The sequence below is a fragment of the Scomber japonicus genome, chromosome 18 (assembly GCF_027409825.1).
Source record: "Scomber japonicus isolate fScoJap1 chromosome 18, fScoJap1.pri, whole genome shotgun sequence".
Lineage (NCBI taxonomy): Eukaryota > Metazoa > Chordata > Actinopteri > Scombriformes > Scombridae > Scomber > Scomber japonicus.
This window is the reverse complement of record NC_070595.1, coordinates 22,695,569-22,707,772: the sequence shown is the minus strand read 5'-3', so window position 1 is coordinate 22,707,772 and position 12,204 is coordinate 22,695,569. Positions and strand designations below refer to the sequence as shown.

At 38.6% G+C, this 12,204-nt stretch overlaps 1 protein-coding gene across 4 annotated transcripts in view; it reads right to left on the bottom strand.

Annotated features, from left to right (window-relative positions):
• gcgra (glucagon receptor a) overlaps positions 1–11,591 on the bottom strand; it is a 34,805-nt gene extending 23,214 nt beyond the window's left edge. For all 4 annotated transcript variants that reach the window (XM_053339186.1, XM_053339190.1, XM_053339189.1 and 1 more), the window contains exon 1: positions 11,307–11,591. The gene's annotated coding sequence lies outside the window, so the exon portion shown is untranslated. The remainder of the gene's footprint in view (positions 1–11,306) is intronic.
• Positions 11,592–12,204: the final 613 nt, after the last annotated feature.

The window sequence follows — 12,204 nt, the reverse complement described above, 5'->3', positions numbered from 1 at the left end:
GATCTGTTGTGTTGAGTCAGAACCTTCTGCAAAGAGCGGCTGGATGGATGTCTGTGTGAGGCCGTCTCGAGGTCATGAATATAGTTTTTGTTGCTGTTGTTGTTTTTAATGATTGCTTACACACAAAATAATACACTCAAGAAGAAACCTGGTACTCAGGGTGCAAAAGATTCTCATCCTCACAGTTTTTTCAAAACACTAAACACACTTCTTTATATTAGACATAGAAATGTCACATGATGTCATTTCTTGGTGGTCTACAAAAATGTAAGAGCTTAATTGTAAACTCAGCAATCAGACATAATCACTATAGAAAAGGTAACAGGTGAGTGTACCTGGTTTCAATAAAAGTGGAAGGTAACATTGCAAGAAGAGGAAGAGGGAGAGTGAGGATGAGAGGGGCAGCCTGTGGAGGAAGAAGGGTAGGGAAAGGAAGAGGAAGACCTGGATGAGGACAAAATTAATCAGATTCATTTTTTAGGAAGATTGGTTGACAATGTTGTAAACCATGGGGACAGAGTTCATCCCAACCTCAGAAGATATACTGTTGCAACAGTAATTTGGACATTTCAACAAGAGCAGAGGTGAAAAAACACTTTTCTCTGTCTACAGTAAAATATCATTACAAAGTAGCCTACTATATGCAAATCATGCCTTGTACAGCATTCTGTGATATGTTGATTGGTCTACATAGAATTAAGGGTGGAGAACATCAAGGAGGAAGGGGCCCCATATTTTCAGAGAAATGAGAGAGTTATTGTTAACGTGGTTTTGGCCAATAATCTGATCTTCGAAACTGGTGCCATCTGCATCCACAATTTTCACCCAAATTCCTCCCACTATACTCTCCCTTCTGTATGATGCGTATGGTCAATATATTTATGTACTCAAATACAAATACACAGTATCAGTGTTTTTTGAGGCACTGTCTTTGAAACCATTAACACTTGTAGCCAATGCATATACCAAGTGTGCCAATCTGTGTTCACATTCTCTGCTTTACACTTTTACAGTTTGTAATAATATCACTTCTAGTAAAACTGTAAACATTGGTTTCTACATTGCTACACTATTTTACCACACTGACACATGTGAAAACACTAATCAGTTCACTTACAAATCAGAGCTTGAGCACTATGCTGTGATGTGGATGAAGTCTTCCGGCCAGACCCACAAAGAAGGTGAGATTTAACCTCATTTTTTCGTCCGTTCTCTTTTTTTCTAACACAATAATAGTTTTCTTCTACTGAGCTTTTGTTGTTTGAGGAGTGTTAGATCATTTTGAGAAAAAAAAAACTTTTCCCCCTTATTTGTTTTGATAGTTTGTAATGTTCAGAATACACATCCATACTTTACACATTTGGACAACTGTGTGTGTTTACTACATGGATGGCAAACTGTCACAAGTGTTCTTAATTTCTACTATCAGTGTGTAGTTGGTGCTTTGTGTGCTTATTCAAATGGTTTGTGTTAACTGTATTGATGCAAAAACACATTTTTTTTAAAGAGTTTGAAGAATTTTGCAAGAATTGTTTGTTTTTGCATGAGATGTATAACATATTGATGGTTTGGTGTAAGGTTTTGTGGTTAGTGTGTCGAGTTTTGCACAGAAAAATAGCCTATAGTTTCAAAGACAGTGCCTAAGCAGTCAGAAAAAAATGGAAAATTAAATTCAGATTATCTCATTAGAAATGTAGAAATGTTCAGTGTTTTAGAGCAGTGAGTAACTGGCTCATGTGGTTCTGTGAAATGTGTGTAATTTTTTGGGAAAAATGAGCCCTGTTTTCAAAACTGTACTTAAGCACAAACTGTAATACTCCATGGCAGTACTGTGCCAGTGTGTAATGAATATTTGATGTGTTTAGTTTATGGCAACGTAGCTCAAGGAAGGGAGGAGAGCATATTTAATGGCAGCTCTTTAAAAGCGAGGAGGATATGAGGTTTGACAGGAAAAGCTGTAGAGCAGAGGGGATGGGCATGAATCACCACGCAGAGAGAAACCAACGACTCAGTCAGCAGGTACGAAGGGTCATGAAAGAAATATAAATGCCCTGACATGCTCAGTTCTGCAAACCTTTACTCAGCACATGATGATAAAATGCCCTAGCAGATGGAACACATGATCTGTCTCATAAATCTCAACACAAATGAAACTTTAGAAGAAGCAATTGCATTTCACAGAGTAACTGCTGGTTTAACATAAAACAATGTTTCATTTATCAGAATAATATGAGGGTTTAATGACTGAAAATTGATGGTTTGATGCACCACACCTTATACGTCCCGATTGGCTGTGTGTGGTGTTTGTCAAGCTGTTCCCACACAATAAGTACATGTACAGTATGCAACATACAGTGCAGTGACAATACAGTGTATTACCGGCGTATAAAACTTTCTCAAACTGATGTTTTTACAGAAACTGAAATATGATTGGCAGAGTGTGATCTCATTTATTATCCCACTGAGGGCAGAAAACACTCATACATAAATGAGAAAAATGTTTATGATGAGCAATCATATGCATTTAATGAAGAGTGAGTGTTATCACATGTGCGTAAAATGGTAGTGACAGCTGGCAGTGTGACATATCTCAGTATATATGCATAAATTATTCTGCTCTGTAAAAACTGCTCTTGGCAAGCATGTTTATTAAGCAACAATATTTCATTTTTTTCAACAGATGTTTTTGCACACAGGGTTTATTAAGTCACTAAAACCAACAGTAAAACTTATGGGTGTTTCCACTGTTCTTCTTACAGCCCTCAGCAGGTAGTGTGAGTCATGTGTGTGTGTGTGACATGTGGATGGAGGTCAATGTCTCTCCCTGTGTACACAGCATGGAGGCCCATGTCCAGCCACTCCAGGTCAAAAACACACTTTCATCAGCAGTCTCTTCGGTGACGCAGGAGGACATGTTGTTTTTCAAGTCCCACTAACAATTAATGCCACTGAAAACTAGAGTAAAAAGCTTTATTAATTGAAAGATGTAAGAGACCAAAAAAAACAACCCCTCTGGGAGATATTAGTCTGACATTGTCTGCAATTCAAATGCCTTAATTTATGCGCAGCACTTATTCCAAACCATTGACCTGTTACAGCACTAACAACACGCATTCACTGCACCAGTGTTGACTGCTGCAGTCACTTCTTATTATACTTGGTTCTGTGGAGATAGATAAGTACTGTGTTGTGTCACTCTATGAGTTTTTTAATATGCACATATTATTCTATTAATGGCAGACAGTAAAAGTTGAAAATAAGACAACTCAAGACTGATATTCAAAACTGTAACAGTAGAATGAGTCTGTATAGACCTACTGTGAAATGGTTGAAGAATGTTATATAAAATCAAAACATTTAAAAGAAAGGTCACCTAAAAAGTAAAGAGTTTCATTAACAGTATCATATGAATGTTATTTAACACTTGTATGCACTTTAAGGTATTATATTCTCACGTCTGTAGAGCTGAGATCCAAAGTTATTACACGGTACTGTGAATATTAGTCTCAAAAAAGACACTTTGTACTGTCTCTCCCAGTGGTGGGAATAGTCTTCTGTGGACTCCTGTGGATACTATATGCTGCAGTAAATCATCATGCATGAACTGCGCTGACTCTACAGTTAGGGAAAATACATCCTGTATCTAAATTCACATACTGTATGTTACTCCTGCAACCATGCAACACTCAAGAGATTCTCTCATTTCATCATTTTTTTAAAGGAACATGGGTCAATTTCCTAGTTTGAGACTTTTGACCAAACAATGATCTAAAGCTGTGCTGGATGCACAAGGTTTTGTGGATAGGTTGTTTGGCTTTACAGCTTTCTGAGATGATGAAGACTGAAGAAGAAACATACAGTGTGTATCTACAGACTAATCTTAGGTTGAATAGCTATACACCCTGTTAGTCTTTGAGACCAGTTCAGAGGCCCCAAAATATGTAATAAATCTTACCATGTGACAAAGAAAATGGTTTAAACATTCCTTCCTACATTTTTGAGTAAAACCTTTGGAGAGAGCCATCGCAGCTCATTATTTTAGTTTTTTATCTTTAAACTGTATTTTAAAAATATTAATGCATAAACGAGCATTAAAATAGCTTCTTTGTGGCTTTCTGTTTGTGATTTTTCCTCAAGTATTTTCCTCACGGAAAAGCACACGAGGATCTCATTTACAGTGAGCTAGTGATTCACTCGCTCTTTTTTCGAATGGAAATTTACCAACATATGGACTTCTGCATAAGGACATCAAATCTGTATCAACAATACAATACAATTTCTATTGTATTGTATTGTTTTACTTTTTTATTCCAAAATGACTTGCTTGTTTTTGCTTTTGCCTGTTTGCTTTTTTTTTTTTTTTTTTTTTTTTTTTTTTTAATCTCTGTGAAGTGTTGGAAACTTAAAGAAAATATGTATAAAAATAGAGAATATTATTTTATATACCTGATGAAAGATTAGAGACATAAAATTGTCTAAAGAAGATGTTTCAGTCGGACAGTCATAACTTTCTGTCTTCATATTTATTGAGTTATTCAACTTGGAAAAGAGAAGAAAAACATAACCTTTCACACTGAAATGAGCGGTGGACCAGAATTTACAGACCGCTTGTTTGTGGCAACCCAAAGGCTCTGGAAAAGGCATGGTTGCGACAGTTTCCATTTGGGCATTTGTAGAGATAAAGTCACTGTTGTTTGTGCTCTCTACTGTGATAATAGGCTGTGTTGGGTAGCAAAAGGAGCAACACTTGACCCTCGACCCACACACGTTGCGAGGGAGGAGGGGGTATTTTTAGTGCCTCGCCAATGTGGATCTGCACAAATAGAAAATGGCTCAATACCGTTACCTCCTCCAGGGTTTACAAAGCAGTTCAGAGAAAAGCAAAACCCTGTTGTGTTCTTTCATCTTTTCAATCCTTCACTGTACCTCTACTGCTATCGATTCCTATGTGATAAATCATTTTGCTCCAGTTTCTACCCTGCATTGAAATGTCTCTTTGCGCACTGAAGAGGAATTTACTTCCCAGTGGACAAGCAGGTTAACTCCCTCCACTGATTGAGAGCCAGACATGACCACTACTACCACCTTGTGTGATCCACTACTTGTTAGGTGCAACACGGCCTCTGTCCAGTCAACACTGGAACGTGTAGGTTGGTCATTAGTGAGTAATCATATAAGCCACATTGAGCCTGATGGTGTGATTCATCTTGGAGTAAAGGAGCTCAAGTGATGTGTTTCCATCATCACAACCCACTGATTTGTCTCAGGCCAACATGACTTATCAGATCCCTCATAGATAATTCCAGTCATGACCTCCTGAGACAATCTACAACCCATAAGACCTAAGTTAATTTAATGGGCAGATTGATTGCCTGAAGAACGCTTTTTACCAGTGATCCTTAGAGCTTTAAGTTAGAAGGTTAAGTATTAACATATGGGAAGGAGTACTAAATTATTATTATTCCACATCTGTTGAGCTCAAATATCAAAGACTGTCTCTTCACTCTGACTGCCATACCTTGTTCCTTTTATATAATGACAGTTAAAAATGTGTGATTTTAAAATCAAAGTCTGGATTTTGTTTGGCTGATATCTGAGAATAGAATGAGTCTGGATTTTATTTAAAAGAAATCTATCAAGAATGAAGATCACAATAATAACCCTAACCCTAACCCCAGCTAGCTCCATGGAAATCACGCATAATGATTTTCACCATTTTGATTCAACATAACATTTTATGCCAGAGACTTTGGAGCATAGTTATTCATCATGACAACATGTGTTCTGAAATCTTCAAAAAGAAGGCGTCCATCCAGTTTTTAAATGTGTGTGCAATAATAATAAAAAGGGCATCTTTGGCACTTAATTGATTTGATAATTAATAATTCTGCGGAAGTGCATTCTCTGTAACAGCTACTTTAAACTGAATTTCCTTTTAAAGGGTCAATGGGACAAAACCCATTATGGATGACACCAACAATAACAGCAAGCAGATATGGATTTAAAATAATGGATGAATTCATCTGTGTTCTTCCCTACATAGCGCCAGCTCTAAATATCACAGTCGTATTTATTGTGTGTGTTTGACGCTGTAATCCTCAAACTATTTCTTGTGGGTCTTTCTTGAACTGATTGAGTGAAGACAGGAAGGATATGATTTAAGTGTTTCAGTGCCTGGCTGATACCCAAAGTGAATGTGGTGAATCTGCGTGCTGAAAGGCTGAAATAGCAAAGCTTTTAGAGAACCGAGAATGAAATGACACATTGGGTCTCTCCAGGATACTGCTTCTCTAGTTTTGCTTTATTTACTATTTTATAATAGATTTCTTATGTCCAGCATGTATGAAAGTGTAAAAAGGAATGACCGAGGAGGGATCTATACAAAAACACTTTTCTAACGTCTTTCTGTTGACAGCAGCTGAACTTCAAGCTCAGATCACTCTTGACCCGCAATGCAGAAACAATTTCGTCCATCCAACATGAGGGGACGTACGATTCCTTTGGCATGTCAGATTGATTTATCTCGTCATTTCCCCGCTGCAGAGCAGGCAACATCAAAACATTGTCTGGATTTGTTCACAGGGGCAGGAAGGTAAGATGTTGGCAGTCACCCAGACCACAGAAAGTGATGGAATGTGCCGTGCTTCATATCTGATTCTAGTCGTGGTACTGAGAGGAGAACGTGGAAGGAAGGTAACAAACGCTACCCAGAGACGAGACCAAAGAGCCTCATCAGGGCACGGCTCAGATTGGCAGAGAAGGAAATGTTTGATGTGAATGTGAAACCAAAATGAAATCCGCTTTGAACTACAACAGACAAAATGAAGACGTACTACTATTCATGATGTACCGCACTATAGAAAAGCTGTAAAAATATTGTCACCAGTTACTATAGCAAGTGAATCACCTTATTGCTCTATAAAAAAAAACTAATAAGTGATTCAATTTTCTCCTAGTGCTTGTTTCGAAGAGGTTTTATTAAAGGAAGTGACAGTTGCTCTGCTTCTGGCACACTATTGGGTGTGTTTGGGAAGATGTAATAAACTCTTAAGTTATCCATTTAACCTAGCACGTGCCCGAAAGCTGGACAACGAAATGACCCATAAAATCGTGACTCGGAGCAACATGGGAGTCGATATCTATTCAATAAGCAGTAGATGTTTCCTGCCACTTACAGGAAGGGTTAGGTTGGTTCTGGTCCTTTCCGTTAAATTGTGTATATAAACACTGTGTACGTGTTCAAATGCTATGTGAGTGTGTGTATGTGTATGTGTATGTGTGTATGTGTGTGTGTGTGTGTGTGTGTGTGTGTGTGAGAGAGAGAGAGACAAACAGAGAAAGAAAAGGAAAGAGGGTATTCAGCTACATATTCTGTATACAGCCACAAAGCAAAATATTTCTTCTTTTTTCATTTATTCCATTTTAGTGAAACAAGGATAAATGAGGGCAGTTTTAAACATATTCCTATCGTGAATGTGCTTATTTTATATTGCATTATTTTTAGGTTGATATTTTAATAATGTGATGTTTAAATTAATAGTAACCCTATTTTTCGACATCGTCATCATCATCATCATCATCATCATCATCATCATCATCATCATCATCACTTGATTCAAGAAGCAAAACTACATTAAAAAACAAGTGAAAATATCTTGTTTTGTCTCCACATGACAAAATCTCAATATGAATTGCAGATTGGCTCCAGTTTCATTTTTATAGCATATTATCTCTTGGATACTACCAGTTGGTTACTCTTCCTTTTTCAGTCTTACTCAGAGAAGTCCTACATTTTCTTAATTGCATATACAACATTCACAGACCGTTGCTTACAGCGAGCTGATTTTCCTGAATGAACAATGTGTCTCACTGCTCCTTATTGCATTTTTAACTGCATAAATTGGCCTGAGGGTAGAAACTATTGTTTACTTGTTTTCATGACTCAGAAATGCACTGTGTGTACAGATATTTTTTGCGTCTTATAAAATTAGGATTTTAATCACCTGACCAATTCTTATGTGTTTGCAAGTATGTGAGCGCATGTACCTATGAGTGTGTACACATATGTGTGTGTTGTGGACATGGTGTTATAGGCTGGATGGCACACACAGCTAAGTGGGGCCCAGCGGCAATATCCAGACAGACCCTTATCACAGCACTGTTACAATCCAGAGTGACAGCTCTTTGTAGTGTATGCTATTCTTAGCCCCCCTGGGTCCATCATGGGGGCTTGTTTGAACGGGAGCCTATAAAACCGTACAGAACGTCCACGGTCACCTGATGGGCGCTGACACCTACACGCCTCCTCACACCTGTCTTGCCCACCACTCCAGGCCATCATCCAGCTGAGGATCTCCTGATCATCTCTCTCTGTAGATCTTTCTCTTTTGTTTTGCTCTCTCAGTCTCTCAGTCTCTCAGCCTTCTCTTTTATCTGACGCTATCTCTCTGTCGCTTCTTATTTCTCTCTTAATCTGCATTATCACCAAAGACCTTTGTGGAAACATCTAGAACCACATGAATATAAGCAAAGCCATCGCGTTTCTCTCTATATCCGCTTGTCTCTTTCTCACTCGCTCTTGCTCTCTCTCATCTTGTTAGGTGACACATACTCAGGAAACCACAAGAGGTATGACTATCTTCCCTCTCCCCTTCTCATGAATTACATCTTTTTCTCAGGTCAATTATGTTCCATGCTGTGTAACAATCAAATGCATTTTCACGTATTTAATAAAAAATGTTTCTTCCCCCTTTTCAGCATTGGATACTTGAGCCCAGAAAATCAATAGATCTGTCATAAGTCCTCCCCATCTTTGATTTACCCCTAACTGAATGTCTTCACTGTATTTCTGCAGCAGCCACAGATGCCACAGAGAGAGAGCTGAAAGTTTACTGGCAGAATTACTCGTGTCTTGGCAGCTGGAGGATCCAACACTTAGCTCAGCAAGTTACAGATCAAAGTCAAACAGGACGAGCAAATGTTTGTGAACAAGGAAAGCCTGAGGTGCTTTGCAGATAGCACTGTGATATACTGTATGTCTGTTAGACCTGGAACTGAACCGCAGCTAAAGACGTTTCCTATTATCTTATTTTCAGTTTTCTTCTATTTTTGAGTTGTGAGTGTTTTCTTAAAGTAGTTAAAAATCTAGCTGCTGGGTAGAACTATTCCCACTCCACTCCAAAATAAATGGCTTTTATCAGTGACACCTTCTTCTTTCCATTACAGTGTTGCTTTTGAAGATCTTAACACTCACTTCTAGACAAAATCCTGAAATATGTGTTTCGGTACAGACTGCCTTTTGCTTTGCCATTAGGTTTGATGTACAGTTATCTATGTAGTCAGCTGTAACCACCTGTTATTAATCATATTTATGACAGAGATAATTATATGCATGTTTTGCTGAGACCACAAATCCTCACCCAGATAAAGCATAACTCCACAACACAGCATGAACTCTCAGCCTTTAAACGTCAAAAAACAACGAAGCCCCAGGTTCCAGATAAGTACACCCAAACCTTGATGACAAATTGCCTAATTTCTCTCATGAACTCTGATACAAATCCATCTCCAAGGCTGATGATGCCACAAAACACTAGAAAAACGTCTGTCTCTTGTACAGACCTCAGGGTGCTTGAACTGTGCAATCTCATTTGGCGTACAGTACTGACATAGAGCTCTCTGGAGGATTGAAAAGATCAGAAAAAACTCACTGCTTTGAGCTTTCACCCCTTAAGGCTAGATCACAGTCTTGCAAGCCTTTCAAACACACAATGTGCTGCATGCACATAAGGGTCAAATATATATGTAACCTATAAACCAGAGCAACCCCTAACCCTGTATTGTTATGTAACATTTTCATCCACATACATAATGGAACGCGAAACCACGAAAAGTTCATGCTGCTGATTGTAGAAGCACTTAAAGAGCAAAAGATTGCTTTATGCAACAAGACTACGCTAATGTGTATTTTATATGCATTGAAGCACCTGTACTGCCCACTAATGTTTGCAAATTACCACTAAAGACAACATACACCAAGGCACCACTCATTCATTGAGTGCACCTGTGTGCACATGGCTGATACCGCTGCTTCAGTAAGGAGTGTGCATCTCTTATCACTACAACAGATGTGCTGTCTTACTAATGAATATGTTTGTTTAGTTATGTGTCTGTGGTGTTTACCTAACAATAGGGGCATTTATTAACCAAGCTCTGTGCAGTGGAATACAAGATGCTCAAGGGACCAGGGGCCCCACATGTTGTTCTCTCACTTGCGTGATGCTGCTTAAGTGGATCTAATTAGGATCAAAATCACTCCTGAGCAATTAACTCCACAAGCAATTAAATTTGTATGTGATCAGTGTTACGGTTTTGCAGTTTTAGATGCAAGTGTAATTTATGGCAGAGGATGCTCATGATTAAAGTGCTGCTGCCTTTAAATTGCTCTTTGTTTAGAACAAATTCAAATTCATCATGTTAAATATTTATTGTAGTAATCCTTGCCCCAGGCTTAATATATGGCCTTGTATTTTATGTAAGAAATACTTGTTTTATACAGTGAAAAAGAGGCAATGCAATAACACTACATTTAAAAAAATTAAAATTACCTTTAAGTTATCAGCAGAAATAAAAAATAGCATGTCTTGGCTGCAGGAACATTATATTGCATTGCATTTTTTTTTTTACCTCTAACAGCTGGATATATTTTTGTTCCTAACTACTCACTTTAAAATTAAGTATTGCACAAAGCAGACTGGACTTTTGTTTAATATGTATATTTCTCTCACAACTATCATGCAATAACACATTCAAAGTTAATTTGTAATATAAAACGCATAACCTAGGAAGCACTGTATTATTCGTGCACTATTCTATTCGTGCGCAGCGCGGGTCACCTTTGCCTTGACATGCACTTAACACACTTGTGGGTTTGACAGACCTGCCAGACCAAGTACAGATTCCAGATAGAGGATGGTTAAGATAACACGGCATTTTGGGCAGAGCGATAAGTGAAACTGGCTACAGTTTATGCCATTCAAAAATGTAACTGTGTCCCAACATGTACCTCAGGAAAAGGAAAAAAAAATACAAGCCGCGTTTCTCCGGTCCACACACAAATCGCATTTCGAAGTAAATCATACTCTCCTTATAAAGTCACAGATGTATTGATATTTGCGCTGAGATGTTGTAAGACTCACGGCAGCCTGTAATTGCGGGTTTTCCCATGTAATTGATGACACTCGGCTCAATTGAAGCACATGTGGAAAAATCACCAAATTAGATCAAATAAAAAGAAAACAAATTACCGTTGACAGCACGGAGCTCCGCTGATCTGTCCTTCACTGCTGCTCATCTTCTGAGCAACATCTGGCAGACAATATTTCCTCTCAGCTCAAGCGTCTCCGCTGTAATCCAACTTTGATCACAAATGACCGACTAGAAGAAGTCCCCTGTTCTGTTAGCGGCTGCAAGGAACTTGATCTCGCTAGTTTCACATGAAGCATGGAAATAATTTACTTTTTAAAAAGTGAAACGTTTAGCTCTGCATGTGTAGTTGTCGGTTTGGTTTGTGAGAGCGAGCCGCACCGCTGCATGCGCTCCTTGTAACCGTGTGACGTAACGGGGGGGGGGGGGGGGGGGGGTATCTAAACTAGGGACCAGGTGTGTGTGCGTGTGTGTGTGTGTGTGTCAGTGGTTCTGTCATAGGCTACTTTTGGGGACACATTTCAGGCCTAGGACCTGTTAATTGGGGATGGCTTGTCCAATCGGGGACAAAAGTTCCAATATGGTAAATTGCAGATTTTTGAGGTCAGCGGTTAGGTTGGGTGTTAGGGTAGGGATGAGGTTTAGTGGTGATGGGCTAGGGTTATTATGGTAAGTCTCCAGGAAATGAATGTAAGTCTACAATGTCCCCAAAAGTGTCTATGGTGTGAGAAGTGTGTGCGTGTGTATGTGTGTGGTTTGTTGAAATTAGACACACTGTCGATTTACTGTTAACATCTCTGGTTTTATTATGTATTGTCTGTCTCCTTTGTCTGTTTGTTGTTGTGCTTACACCATGTGCATCATCATAGTTTAAGGTGTTAGCATTCTCATTTGCTATAATTGGTACTACACACAAGGTAGCCTACAGCTTCAGGCAGATTTTGCAGGTATTAGGTTATAAACTGTATTGGACAAATTTATCATCTGAGCAACATGTGT